This window comes from Ochotona princeps, chromosome 1, assembly GCF_030435755.1.
Source record: "Ochotona princeps isolate mOchPri1 chromosome 1, mOchPri1.hap1, whole genome shotgun sequence".
In the NCBI taxonomy this organism is placed as follows: Eukaryota; Metazoa; Chordata; class Mammalia; order Lagomorpha; family Ochotonidae; genus Ochotona; species Ochotona princeps.
The window spans coordinates 12,030,310-12,045,285 of NC_080832.1; positions in this window are offsets into that span (position 1 = coordinate 12,030,310).

The following is a 14,976-nucleotide window of genomic DNA, read 5'->3' on the forward strand; positions in this document are numbered from 1 at the left end:
AAATGATAGCATCTTATACTTGTCTGTGCATTTAGTCTCTAAACTTAGTGATTGAATTGTCTACATGTTTGTTATAGTATTATGTTGTCATTATTCAAATAGTCTATTGCAAGTTTTGTTTTCTAAGATCTTATAAGATTTCCAGGTATGAAAAGATTTCTCTTATATACATAGCTGAACTAGGAAATGTTCTAGAATAAAATATCAAAGTTTCAAAAGCAACCAGACTTTAGTCTCAATTTGAGTAATTTAGGAGAACTTTCCTCAGTTATGATGCAAATAAGAATTTTACCCATACTATGTAACACCAGAATAGGTATAATTAGGAGAATTACTCTAGGTCTTGAATTCATATAAGCTCTTTACCTCTATGCGATATATAGCACAAACATAAAGTGAAAACTTCCCAGGAAAAGACCTTACAATAACCACTTTCTACAATCAATCAGTTAATATACTGGCCAGCTGTTCAACTGTCTTATAACAGAACTCCAAACTTATATTTTATCTACTTCTAGTACTTCTAATTAATCACTCTTTATGTTCTTGGTGGAAGTGAGTCTACAACTTAAATACCTATTAGAAAGTCATTTCAGCATTAAATGCTAAAAATTGGGGTGATTTAACATAATGACAATTCATCTATTATTTTAATATTAATTTCCATAAACATTAAATATCAGGGTAGAAATAGCCATTTTATCAGCTAAAAGTAGCAATTAATGGTCAATAATATACTTCACTTGCCTATTGATTTAATGGTTACTAGACGCTTTGCAGGCAATATTTCTTTACTCTCTAAATAATCTACTGAGACAATTATGTGTTGAGTAAAACAGCAATGTTGGAACAATTAAGTCAATAAAAAGTTACAAATGACTTAGTTCTGTATTTTCCTGATATTTTTAACTCATACTGAAATCAGTAAAGATCTTGGTGATTTAATTGTTTTAAGGGTAATTTCTTTTTATTCAGCAAAAGAATATTTTTAAATGAACTTAATTCATTTTACTAACTGTGACAAACTTCAAGTCTGTGGCTTAACAAATGCTTCAATTGTCTTTCTTAATTATTCTGTTTCAGAGTGGATGGTTCAATATAAGTGGGATGGTTTATTTACTCAGCAGTAATGTCATGGTCTTCAGTGTGCTTTATGACCTTATAACTGCTTATTGATCTGTTTTGATGCTCTATATGGGCATCATTCGATCGTGAAACATTTACTTATTAGACACCAGAGCATTTTTACAACATAAGACAGTTTATAATTTAGACAGTCATGGGCAAAAAGTCATTATAAAACACTTTCAACTATAAGCTAATGATCAGATCTCATAAACTCTTATCATTTCACATTTGAAAGAAATTTTTGTTGCCATAACTACCGAATCACAATAAAAAAAGATTTTTTATTAGCTTTAATTTTTTAAAATGTAAGGTTAATTAGAGTTAAAGAATGTAAATTGTTGTGTATTTATACATTGTATTTCTCTTAACAATGTGTATATATACATAAAAGTATTACTTTATATAAAGGTCACTTTAAGAAATTATTTGATATTTAAATAAACTTATTTCTTCAAATAATGCATTTGTTTTTTACTACTTTTTTGTTTTTCATGATAATTACATGGTTGAGCAGGGTAGGAAGGATCAAGGAATAGGGATAAGCAGATAAAATTATTACTTCCAAATCTGTTGGTTCTTTTTCTTGCTTCTGGAGGAAGGGGAGAGATAAAGGAGAAGTCACACCCAGCATCCCAAATGTCCCAGTACCCAGGGACATCACCCGTTATCCATCCAGAGTCCCAAAGTGTGCATGTTCCAAAGGTTCTGCCCGAGTGATTTGGACAGTTCTGAAATGCTGTCGATTTCACTGATCCAAGGATGTTGCAGTCCTCCCAATGTCCTTTGGCTGACATGGTCAACCTCACCCAGATATTCACTGTCATTGTTTGGCTGGGGTAGATGTCCAATTTGCTCAGTTGTCCTTCTCTATACTAAATGGGCTGCCACAGTCTTCATGTGCATCCACTGCTCCAACATTTTCACTGAGGAGGACATCTTCTTGCCAGCGAGTCCAAGGACCGGGACCAAGTGACGCAAGCCTTGCTGGATCCCCCACCCCCAGGCTGAAGCACCGGGCACCTACCTCACAGGGGAGCCGCGGATCTGGGCCAGGCGACCTGAGCCCTACAGGATTCCCTGCTCCTGGTCTCATGCACCCAGCAGACCCAAGCACCAGAGCCCGGCGACCTGAGCCCCGCAAGACCCTCTGCCCCTGGGTCTTGCGCACCCGGCACCCACCTCAAACGTGGGCCAAAAGACGCTGGACAGGTGACACAAGCCCAGCCAGATCACCCACCCTCGTCGCTAATAAAAAAAATAAATAAATAAGAAGAAGAATGTCCAATTACATTCATTTTGTTGCAAAAGAGAGAAAGGAAAAGGAAAGAAAGAGAATAAAGTGTGGGGTGGAAACTTCACAATCTTAAAACTAAAGATGTGAACCATATGGAATTTGTTGTCTTTATTTAAAAAAAAGAAATTCACATAAAATATTGTTTTAAAATTCATTATTATTATTCTATAGAAATAAAACTTTGTGATTGCCTTCAAATAATATCCAGGCAAAATTTATTACGTCAATGGAGAGAGGTGAACATCAAAAAAGAAAGGATAGTTAGAAAAGAAGGAAAAGCTGTTTTTCAATCTACAGGTACTCAGTAATGAAACTGGGGTGCTGGAGGAGGCTTAACACTATGGTATCATCTTGAAACCTTCTTGTCTAGTATTAAGAAACAAACATTTTTTTAAAAAACTCACTCATCTTTATTTTTTTAAGATTTTATGATATAGTTCCATTGCTCCTGCAATTTCCCTTATTCCCTCCCGAATTCCCTTATCCCCATCTAGTTCCTCTATATAATTACTAAAATATAGTTCTTCATACACAGTCATATGTCCATCATTGCAGGCATGGACAATAGCAGAGATTCCAGCATCCTATTGTCAAGATAAAGTACACAGTTTCATTGCAAGCCCATTTTTGTCTGGAAGTAGAAATGCATACTACACTGTATCCTCACATCTGGATGTTAGTCTCCATTTTACAGCTACGAACATCCCCTTAAATGAAAAGTCATAATGCAAAATGAAAAAGAAAAAGAAAAATAGAAATTTACAATGCCATGAAGTTAAATGACATGTTACTAGATATGACAGTCTCCATTACACAGCTACTATACATCCCCTTAAATGAAAAGCCATAAAACAAAATCAACATCAGGGAGAAAAAAGAAATTAACAACACCATGTAGTTAAATAACATGCTACAAAATGCCCAACGTGTAGCTGAAGAAATGAAAATCAAGAACCTTCTTGAAGAAAATGATGATGCTGTATGATCTATGAGTCACTGAATGATTTAGTCAGAAGAAAGTGTTTTGAAGAGATGAAATGAAAACAACAAAATCCATGCAATATAGTTTCCACTGATTTTTATTGGTGAAGTGTGTCTCTTCTAGACAACAAATAGATGTTGTTTTGTTTTTTAATCCAGCCTATTAATCTATGACGTTTGATTGAGCCTAAGCCATTTACATTCACAGTTTAACATGTATGGATGGTGCTTTGGTCCTGTCATTTTAGGAATGGATTGTTCATTGGTTTAGTCTTCTGTTGTCATTTTACTGGGATGTTCTTCCCATTTGCCTTTGGTTTTGTTTGGTGCTATTCCTCTGTCAAGAGAACATCTTCAAGTATCATTTGTAGGGCAGGTTTGAAAGAGGTAAATTCTTTTAACTTTTCTTTAGTGTGGAAGAATTTTATCTCATTTTCAAAGACAAAAGAAAGCTTTGCTGGATATGTTATTCTAGGCCAACAATTTTTTTCTTTTAAAATCTGGAATATGTCACTCCATTCCTCCATTCTCTTCTTCACTGTAGAGTTTCCTGTGAGAGATCTCCTGTAAGCTTAATTGGTATTCCTTTATATGTCAATTGATTTTTTTCCACGTGCACATTTAAGGATCTTTTCCTTATGTTCGATTGAAGAGAGCTTGATGACCATGTGTCTTGGTGAAGATCGCTTTTGATCAAGCCTGTTGTGAGTTCTGTGCCCCTCCTGGATCTTGTTTCCCAGTTCTTTCTCCAGATTAGGGAAATTTTCCTTTATTATTTCATTAAATACATTTGCAAACTCAGCTTCTCTTTCTGCACCTTCTGGGACTCCCATAACTTTTATATTTGGCCTCTAAATAGTATCGTTAAATTCTTGAATACTTTTTTTTAACCTGATCCACCTCTGCTTCCAGCTTTGTGTTTGTTTCCCTGATGACAGGAAATATCTTCCAATTCTGAGATTCTTTCTTATGCTTGCTTCATTCTATTTTGGAGACTCTCCATTGTACTTTAAATTTGCTCTACTGTGTTCTTAATTTCTATATATCAGCCTTGATTTGCTTTATTGCTGCCTTAAATTCTTTGAACTCTTGTGTTTCTCATTTTTGATCAGAAGCTTTAAAATTAGTTTTATGAATTCTGTATGCCCTATTTTCTCGATGTCTTCCTCAGTTAGCTCTGAGGTTGGCATAGGGTTTTGCTCCTTTGCAGGGAAGTTTTTGGTGACATTCATTGTGCCTTTGTCTCTTCTTTTGCTCTTGATCATTGTACTTCTGGTTAGCAGAGTCATTTCCTTGGGGCAGGTTTCTAAGCTGTGTCACCCACCGGTCTGCAATTTTATTTATTGCCATTGGTACACAACTTTTTGCTTGCAGCCACTTGTGCCACAACCTTCAGCAAGTTCTAAGTCTGGGTGCTTATGTTAGATTTCCACCATGGTCTCCACAGCCATAGCTCCTGGCTCTAAATCTCCTCCTCCTGTGATACCATGCTGAGGCTGCACCATTGTCTCCGCAACCTTTCTCCCACTTCCAGCTGGAGCAGGTCCCAGGATTAGAGAGACACCAGGTGTCCTATCTAGTTGGGTTGTTGGTGGCACTGATCTTGTTGGAACCTGTTGGACGTTAGGTTTGAGTGCCACACAGACCTATTTTGACCCGTACGATGCTACAGTCGGTGTTATTTTCCTGTAGGACCAGTGCAATCCACGCAACTCAGTGAGTTCTTGTGAGCTCAGCACATGCGCAATTCACTGTTTTCCCCTGCAATCCTAAAGCTATTGCCACAGTGCCCAAAATGGTGCCTGACATACCACTACTAGAATTCTTGATCTGCTGGCCATCAGGTCTGAGGGCTACCCAGACCTGTCTTGGGTGGAACCTGTAGAATGCCACCTCGTTGCAGTTCACTGAGTCAGAAATGAGTTCACTCCCAGCTCAGCGTATGCTCAGTCCTTTCCCTTACCTTTGCCTCCTTACGCAAAATGGCGCCCAATTCAGCTCTAGGGGGCTGACTGGACTGTGAAATCCACCCTGTTCTCACACTGCCCATCTGAGATCTGTTGCTCTGTCTCTGTTCCTGGTCAAATCAAACGGACCAGCAGGAAGGACAGTTCTTTGTCTGGGTTCACCACCCGAGCTCCCAGTGATAGTCCCTCCCCACCTGGTTGCTGGTGGAGTTCCGGCTGCTGGTGGAGTTCAGATCGCCATTAGCTGAATGCCACTGGAGTATCAGTCACTGCAACACCACACCACTGTGTCTGCTGCTTTCCTGTGTCTGTCAGTCTCCAGGTACCCCTCTACTGTTGTTCTGTCCTCTCCTATTTCCTGGAATATGTCCTCTCTGCTTCATCCTGATTAAATGTTTTTCCATCCGTTTAAACATGTCCTTAACCTATTCCTCCATCTTGATTTTCATCTTTATTTTTTCACAGATTTATTTATTTGTTTGTTTTTTATTGCAAAGTTTGAAATACAGAGAGGAGGAGAGACAGAGAGGAAGATTTCCCATCCGATGATTCACTCCCCAAGTGACAACAACGGCCAGTGCTGCTCCGATCTGATTGTGCCGATCTGAAGCCAGGAGCCAGGAAATTCCTCCAGGTCTCCCATGTGGGTGCGGGGTCCCAAGGCTTTGGGCTGTCCTCAACTGCTTTCCCAGGCCATAAGCAGGGAACAGGATGGGAAGTGGAGCTGCCAGGATTAGAATTGGCACTCACTGCGGATCCAGGCGCATTCAAGGTGAGGATTTCAGCCACTAGGCCACCGCACCGGGCCCTCATCTTTATTTTAAATGAAGAACTGTCAAGTACAAATTCAAATAATTTAAAACAAACGCATGTTTTTTCACCTTAAATCCATAATCTTGCTCAAAATTATTCCCATAAATGCTTTACCATATAAGAAAAACTTAAGCAAAAGGAGACAATGAAAAAAAATACTTTTTAGAAATAAAACACTATAGGCCCTGGTGCGATAACGTAGTAGTTAAAGTCCTCGCCTTGCATGCACCAGGATCCCATATAGTCGCCGGTTCTAATCCCGGTGGCCCAGCTTCCGATCCGGCTCCCTGCTGTGACCTGGGAAAGCAGTCGAGGACGGCCCAAGACCTTGGGACCCTGCACCCGTGTGGGAGACCCGGAAGAGGTTCCAGCTTCCCGGCTTCGGATCGGCGCAGCATCGACCATTGCGGCTCACTTGGGGAGTGAATCATCGGACGGAAGATCTTGCTGTCTGTCTCTCCTCCTCTCTGTATAACTGCCTTTCCCTAAAAATAAAGTAATCTGAAAAAAAAGAAATAAAACACTATAGAAAATGACTAACCTTAAATCAAGATAATCACATAAATGAGACTTCAGAAATAAAAAAAGATACAAACTTAAAAATACAACAAAGAAGGCATGAATTAAAAGTTGCATAAAGATGAAATGAAGTGATTTTTAAAAGTTTAAATCTGCGAATGTAACATGAAAATTTTAAAATAGAAGCCTTATTATATTTTGTAAAAATATGTATCTTAGTGTTTAAAACATGATCAACTCTAAAGAACCTCAAAACTTGACATTTTTCTTTGTTAATATTATTTGGTAAGGGGATACAGTGACTCATCACACTTGCTGCTGTTGCACAGAAGTAAACACAAGCATTTTTGTTTGCTTTTTCTATTCCTAAGATTTATTTCTTTTTATTGGCAAGGAGGATTTACAGAAAGAAAAATCTCCATCCACTGGTTCACTCCCCAAGTGACCAGAACCTCCAGAGCTCAGTCAATCTGAAGCCAGGAGTCAGGAGATTTTGCCAGGTCTCCCACGCTGGTGCAGGGTCCCACGGCTTTGGGCTGTGCTTGACTGCTTTCCCAGGCCACAAGCAGGGAGCTGGATGGGAAGTGAAGCAGCCGATATATGAACCAGTGCCCATATGGGAGCTTGGTGCATGCAAGGTGAGGATTTTAGCCACTAGGCTACTGTGTTGGACCCACATGCATGGCTTTTTCCTTGTTTTTTTTCTTAATTCTTTTAATATATTCTTTATTCCCCCTCCATGTTTTATTTTCTTTTTGTTTATTAGTTAATTTTACAAAAGAAAGCAACAGCATTTTAAAATTTAACTTCTCATTTTATTAGTGTTCCCTTTTCCAACTTAGAAACCTGTCATGATGTGGTTCATTTTAATAAAACTCTTCAAACAAGAGAAAAAAAATTTTTCCTCAAACAAAAAAAACTGAATCCACTGAATCTACAGATCAACGACTTTTCAAATTTGCTAAGTAGTGAAAAGTAAGAAAGATGATATCTTCATAGCACACAAAAGCAGAGGCAAAGGAGACAAGTGTAGACAAGAACATTGACTCAGTCATTATCACTACCTGTCTAATTAATATGCAAGTGGTTCTAAATATGTTGTCTGGAAATAGCGCAAGGCTTATGCTCCAGTCCAGGTCTTTGGCAAAGGTAACTAAAGGAACCAAAGTAACTGAGCTGATGCCCGCTGCTTTCCAAGGTGTGCGTCAGCAGGAAGTCAGACGGGCGTGGGACTGATACAGAAACACGGGCATCTGGATTTTCAAAACACTGTCTTCTACGAAAGACTCCAAATCGTGCATTTGGTATGCATGATAGCTGGCAAATCATGTGTGTATAGCAATGATTTACAATTCTGTAGAAAACAAAGTGGAATAATAGGTGTAGTTTGTTGCAAAAGAAATGAAATCCATGCACGTGTAAGTGCCAACAAATCCAGGATAGAATTGAGGAAAAAATAGGAAAGCAGAAACCATGCTTAACAAGACCAGTGGGAAATACTGAGCACATTTTTTAAATAACCAACCCTAAAGAAGTATTAAATATTTATTTAATTTAATATAATACAATTGCTAAACTCAGGAAAGCAATATAATCAAATATTTAAAGGAGGAAAACCTGCAAGCAACATTTGCAAGGGTCTTCATGTCTTCGCTTTAACTTATTTCTTCATCTTTATTAAGGGGCTCAAAAGAAGGATTTACACCATTTAATCAAGAGAGTTTGTGCACTGTTTATATAAGCGCAATGATATAAAGGAACAAGTCAAAGTAGAATCCAGAAGCTGAAAATGAAACTAACAGAAACAGATTAATAATTATCTCATTTTCCAACAGAAGCAGCAGTGCAATCTACAGTAAATAAAGCAAATAAAAGTGGGTATATTGAATAATGACAACCGCTAGAATTGAAAGAAAATATACTTTCCAAATTGCCACAGGGAAAACAACCATACAACCCCAGTAGTACAGATTAAGTTATTAAGGAAAGGTTCAGAACAGCTCATAACTTCTATAAAAGAATCCGAGGAAGTTAACAATTATTTTCTTGGGAAACGTATCACATAAACAAAAAACAAAGAGGAAGTAAAATGGTGGAGAAAGTCACTTTGCATTTTCCTATATTGTTGACATATTCTAAGTATTTTATATTTATCTGCATTAGTAGGTTCTATTATACAGGGCATTAATCATAAACAAATGATTATTGTTAGAAAATTTAAAAACCATTGTATGAGCACAGTACATGCCTTGGTTTCCACACCATCACTACACATCACGTTTATGCTCTACACTGAATGCAGGGAAAAACAAAAACAAATGATTTCAAGTTAACACACAGAAAAAAGAAATAAGAACTCATCTTAAAAACAGTAACTACAATAAGTTGCGCTTCTGTAAATACAGGAGTTCAGGTCACTTCCCCATACGCAGAGTTCATTTCTTTGGGATATTTCCCAAAAGTCAGATAGCTGGGTTATATGGCTGATCAATTTTCACTTCTGTTTGAATTCTCCATATTGACACTCACGGTTGTTGTACCATCCTACACCCCTACCAGCAGTGAAGGAGGGTGCCTTTCTCCCCATATCCACACAAGCAGGTGTTGTTGCAGAGTTCTGAATGTAGGCCAATCTCACTGAAGTTAGCTGGAACCTTGGGGGTGTGTGTGTGTGTGTGTGTGTGTGTGTGTTTCTGCTCTGATAGCTAGGGAGCCTAAGCATTTTTTCATGTGTCTATTAGTCATTTCAGTTTGTTCTTCTGAAAAAATGTCTGTTCATTTCCTTCTCCCAGTTTGTCACAGGGTTGTTTGCTTTGCTATTGTTGACTTTATGAAGCTCTTTCTTAAATCCTGGATATCAGTCCCTGTCAGTTGTGCAGCGTGCAAAGATTTTCCACTCCATGGCTTGCTTCTTCACTTTGCTGATTGTTTCATTTGCTGTGTAGAAGCTTCTTAGTTTGATGTAGTCCCATTTCTTTATTTTGACTGTGACTGTCTACACTTTGGATGACTTTTCTAAGATGTCTTTCCTAATTCCTGTATCTTAGAGAATGCTTTCTAGGTTTTCCATTAATAGTCTGACATACAAGAAACCCACAGGCCCATGAAAAGAGCAGTACATAAAGAAAAAGAAAGAAACTCATGGAACACTTCTTAGCCATTAATAGGATTCTACCCACTACCTTGTGCTCAGTGAAATAACACCCAAAGGGACAAATACCATATGTTCTCTCTGATATAAGGCAACCTTCATGCAAAATGCAAGATCAGTATATAATTAAACATGAATTATATATGGTCATCTAGAACAGTGAAAAAGAGACTGCCATATCAAGATGTGAAGATACAATGAAGCTTGCATCTCTACTTCCACATCAAAGATGGACTTCCAATGTCACTGTTCAACATATCTCAACAACAGAATACTCTATTCTTTGCCATTGTCCATCCTACAAAATCAGGATACACTTAGATAGCAGAATGACAGCCTTATGGTCATTTATGAAGGACAATATTGTTGTAATAATACAGTAGGGGGAGGGGATTTGTGATAGGAGGATAGGATTTGAGGAAAGGGAAGGGGAAATCCCAGAGACTAAGGAATTGTAACATAAATTTTTTTTGAAATTTAAATAACTACCTTTTAGGCTTATGAAAGCTTAAGTTAGGCTGGGACCTAATAGAATGTATTATCTAAAATAAGTTTATTTCTCTTAGCACAGACATGATATAAAAAATGAGTATTTTTAAGTCAAAACCAGTAGTACTTTCCTTCCAGGAAGGATGTAATTTTGGCCCAACTTTCCAAGTAGCCAAACCAGTTGGCAGCTGCTGGCTGGGAAAATGAGGGAAAGCCTGAAGCTTGTTTAGCTTTGCACCATAGAACATTAAACTTACGGAACTGAATCTCACTCCATTTAGGAAGATTCCTTTAATTTACAACTTGATTTCACATAAATCTTTTCGGGGAAAAAATCTGTTAATTAGAAACCATACTTTTATAATTCTCTTTGCTTCTAAAATTGTACCTGGAAATAAAATAAAATTTCTGATTCATGAACCAGTCTTTGAGATCTTGTTTGATTTGAGCTTTCTTCTTTCTTAAGCGCTTTCACTCTTGGAAGCAAAAACCAGGCAGTTTTCTGAGGATGCACAGTGATAGAAAGGGAAGTGTGTGTGTGTGTGTGTGTGTGTGTGTGTGTGTGTGGCAGGTAGGGGTAGAAGCTGAGTGGTACAAAAGCCATGACAATGGGGGGGGGGATTAAGAGCAGACTGAGCCCCAAGTCCATCATCCCTTTTGCCTGTACTCTGTCACTGTAATTATACATCTTCATGGAATATCGAGATAATAAAACTCAGAAAACAAACCAAGTAATAGCTCCTGATAAGTCCCACAGATCAGAACAGATGTTTATTGCAGTCCAAGAAAAGAGGAAAACAGTCTGGGAAACATTATTGAGGCACATAAATGAAACTTAACTTGAATGGGTAATATTTCATAAAGGAAAAAACAAAGTAAGGATATTTATATCAGACAAAGAAGCAATCTGGAAAAAAAGGCTGATGTTAGCATCAACATTTGTATGATGGAGATTAGGATCCCAAAATCATTTCCTTGTAATAAATGTAAAATTAAAGACCACAGAGAATGTTAACTTTTGAAATATCTGAAACAACAGCATTATATTCATAAGGATGGACTAAATAAGGTCAGTGCTGACTCATCTTCAAAAAAATTTACATAAATTCTGCAAGATTATATTTATTTACATTATACACCTATTTTGTTGTATTCCATTTTCTGAGACATATGATACACAATCACAATATTAACAAAGGTAACCTGGAAATTTAACAGTACTGGTACAATGCCAGCATTGTCTCTAATCTCACAGCAAAGAATTGTTCAAGATCTAGGAAAATTTTGTTTAGATTTTAAATTAGGTAACAATTTTGGAAAAGATTTTGAAAATCTTAAACTCTAGTAAAGATTAAAGTGCCTCCTTATTCCACAATGAACTACTAAGCAAGCTAAGCTGGACTTACAAATTAAATATTCAATAAAAATCTTGAGGAAGCCAGAAGCAGACACCTTGAATACCTGGGATCCCATATGGGCACTGGCTCTAATCCCAGAAACACCACTTCCCATCCAGCTCCCTGCTTGTAGCCTGGGAAAGCAGTCAAGTACAGCCCAAAGCCTTGGGACCCTGCACCAGTGTGGGAGACCTGGAAGAAGCTCCAGGCTCCTGGTTTCAGATCGGCTCTGCTCCAGCCATTGTGGCTGGTTGGGGACTGAATCAGCAGATGGAAGATCTTCCTCTCTGCCTCTTCTCCTCTCTGTCTATCTGCTTTTCCAATAAAAATAAATAAATCTTTTTTTAAAAAGTCTGTCTTCCTGTGTACATGCATAGGCTACGTAACAGTCTACCAGGTTTATCTCTTTATTTATTTTGCCCTCAACTGATAAGGACAGAAAATCATAATCTCTGCTAATTTCACAATGTGATTGTTAAGTTCCACCATGAGAATCTATACAAAAATGTTTGCCAACCATTAGAAAATTCACTTCAAAGGTAACGTGGTATTTTGCAGAATTCTGTAATGGTCTGTATGATGAACACTGTGCGAGGGAAAGAGGAAACAGAGGACCATTATGTTCACGATGAATCTTTTTAGTCTTTTTTAAAAGACTAATTAATTTTTATTGGAAAATTAGATCGGATTTGCAGAGAAGGAGAGATACAGAGAAACATTTTCCATGTGCTAGTTCACTCCTGAAATGACCTCAAAGGCTGGAGTCAATTCGAACCTGAAGCCAGGGGAAGGCAAGTGGAGCTGCTGGGACACAAACAGGCCGGCATTTGGGATCCCATGCTTGTCAGCTGAGGAGTTGGCCCCTGAGCCATCCTTCAGGGCCGTTGAGATGGAGGTTGAGGTTTCCTTATCCAGAAAGCCACAGTGTTGGTCAGGTCTTTGTGACTGACTGGTGCTCTACAAATCAGAACACAAATGCATTTACTTAAATTGTCTTCTGATAACCAGAGTACTAGTAATTATAATCAAGCTGTAAAGTAATTTGTGTAAATGACAAGACTAACAACACTAAATCTAACTCCGAATGAAGTGCTTTAGACCAGCCAAACATGATGCCGAATGAGGCAGGCAGGGTTGGATCATATGAAACACAATAGAATGCATAAATCTTTTAATGGAATCTTTCACCCGCTTTATTAAGATTCTTCTTATGCTGGGTTCTACTGATGCATATTTACAAATTGTATTTTCTTTGTGTCTCTTTAAAGTAGATTTCCTGGGAGCTGACATTGTGACATTGAAAATCAAGTTCTTTCTGCGACACCAGCATTCCATATGGACACCAGTTTGATTCTTGCTGCTGCAATTGAGCTCAGACCCCTGCTAACGGCTTGGGAAAGCAGCAGAGGACAACCTGCTTATTGCGGCCCCTGTGCCCGTGCAGTAGACCAGAAGAACTTCCTGGGTCCTGGGTCAGGACTTGCCCAGCCCTGGCTCCTGCAGCACTCTGAAAGTTGAACCAGTGAATGGAAAATCTCTCCTTTTCTGTCTCCATAACCCTGACTTTCAAATGAATAAATATATCTTTAAAAAATATGTACAGATCTCCTGTAGTATTACTATTCTTTAGTATCACATTTTTTCGTCTTATTCCATATTTAATACTTTTTTAAATGAGATACCTTCCATACATAAAAACTTTACTGCACAAATGCACATAGGTAAATTTTAAAATAATTAGGTGAATTATTTCACATGATTAGCATACTGGTCAGTAACATTGCATGTACCACAGAAGCTCCATTTCTCAAAACATTCTTCTTATCTCCCAATTAACCAGTTTGTTGACATTTGAGGTGATCATTTGTGTCTATTTTTGCTTAGTTCTACCAAATCTCTCTACTAGCCTACAGCATATTTTAATGTTTGAAATTCTTTTCAGTAGAATCAGATTGTATTATATTGACTCCCAGTGTGTGTGTGTGTGTGTGTGTGTCTGAAACTCATTGACTTGTATTGTTCCATAATACTCATGTATAAATAAACCGTAATTTAGTATGCAATCCACCTCTGATGGAAAATCTGTTTTCACTTTCTGACTGTTCTTGCAAGTTATTAACGACTCTCTTGGTACACTGTGCAAGGGCTTTCCACCTGCCTTCCTAGATCTTGAGTTCTGCATCGCAGGAGGTGGACACCATCAACTTCACCAGATTTGAAACCATCAGATTATGCTAATCCACATTCCTGTTAGGAACGTCTGAGCATTCCCTCTGCCACACAACTTCACTTTCTGTGAATATTATTTATACATGTGACACATACGTTTTATCTATCACTTCCTCTCAAATGACGGTTTTAATTTTGACTGTTAATCACTAGTGCTCTTTGATCCTTTCCTTACTTGATGGAAGCAACCCTCCCTCCTCAGTGAGCTATTTCCACCTATGATGTGCTGCATAGTGTCAGTGTCTCGAGCAAGAATAATGAATTCCAGGATTTCTTGACCTTCATATTGTGACTTTTTGGGTGACTGTTGGGATCTATGCTGTGCATCTGGGTTTATCTCTTATCTGTATACATTAGGCTTAATCAATACTATCTCCTTCTGTTACAGCAAAATGAAAATATCTCTAGGCATTACTGCATTCATCTCACAGCCAAAATGACCTCAACTGAGAACCAAAGTTCTACTATCACCTTTATCTTCATCGGAAAACTTAGAGTAAAACATATGTAACAAAGTCAGTGGTCTGAAAGGAATCACAACTTACGAAGAAAAACTGGGAAAAAACGTCCTACACACAAATTTGATGTTCTGAAAAGAACTGTGTACTTAAAAATGACTTATTCATGGGAAATGAAATCAAACATAATTCCATGAAGTATTAGGTTTTTTTTTATGTTTTTGCTGGATGTGCTTGATTTTATGAAGTACAAGATATACTTTACCTGTCTGCAGTTTCTGTTGGGAGAAAGAAGAGGTAGTTGCTTAAGGTCATCAAATTCTTCTAACAAAGCAGTTGGGTAGAAAAGCAAATGTATATTTGAAATGGATTTGCTCTCCTTTGCAGGCAGTTCTATCTTTTTCTCCTGCTGAATACAATTAAAAGTCAATGGCATTATGTTTCAACCATACATAAGAACAATTGTGGAAAAAGTGTAGAGAAAAAGCCAAACAGGTTCTGGACCTTAGGATCCGAGAAACCACATAATTGTGAGTTCCACAATTTTTCT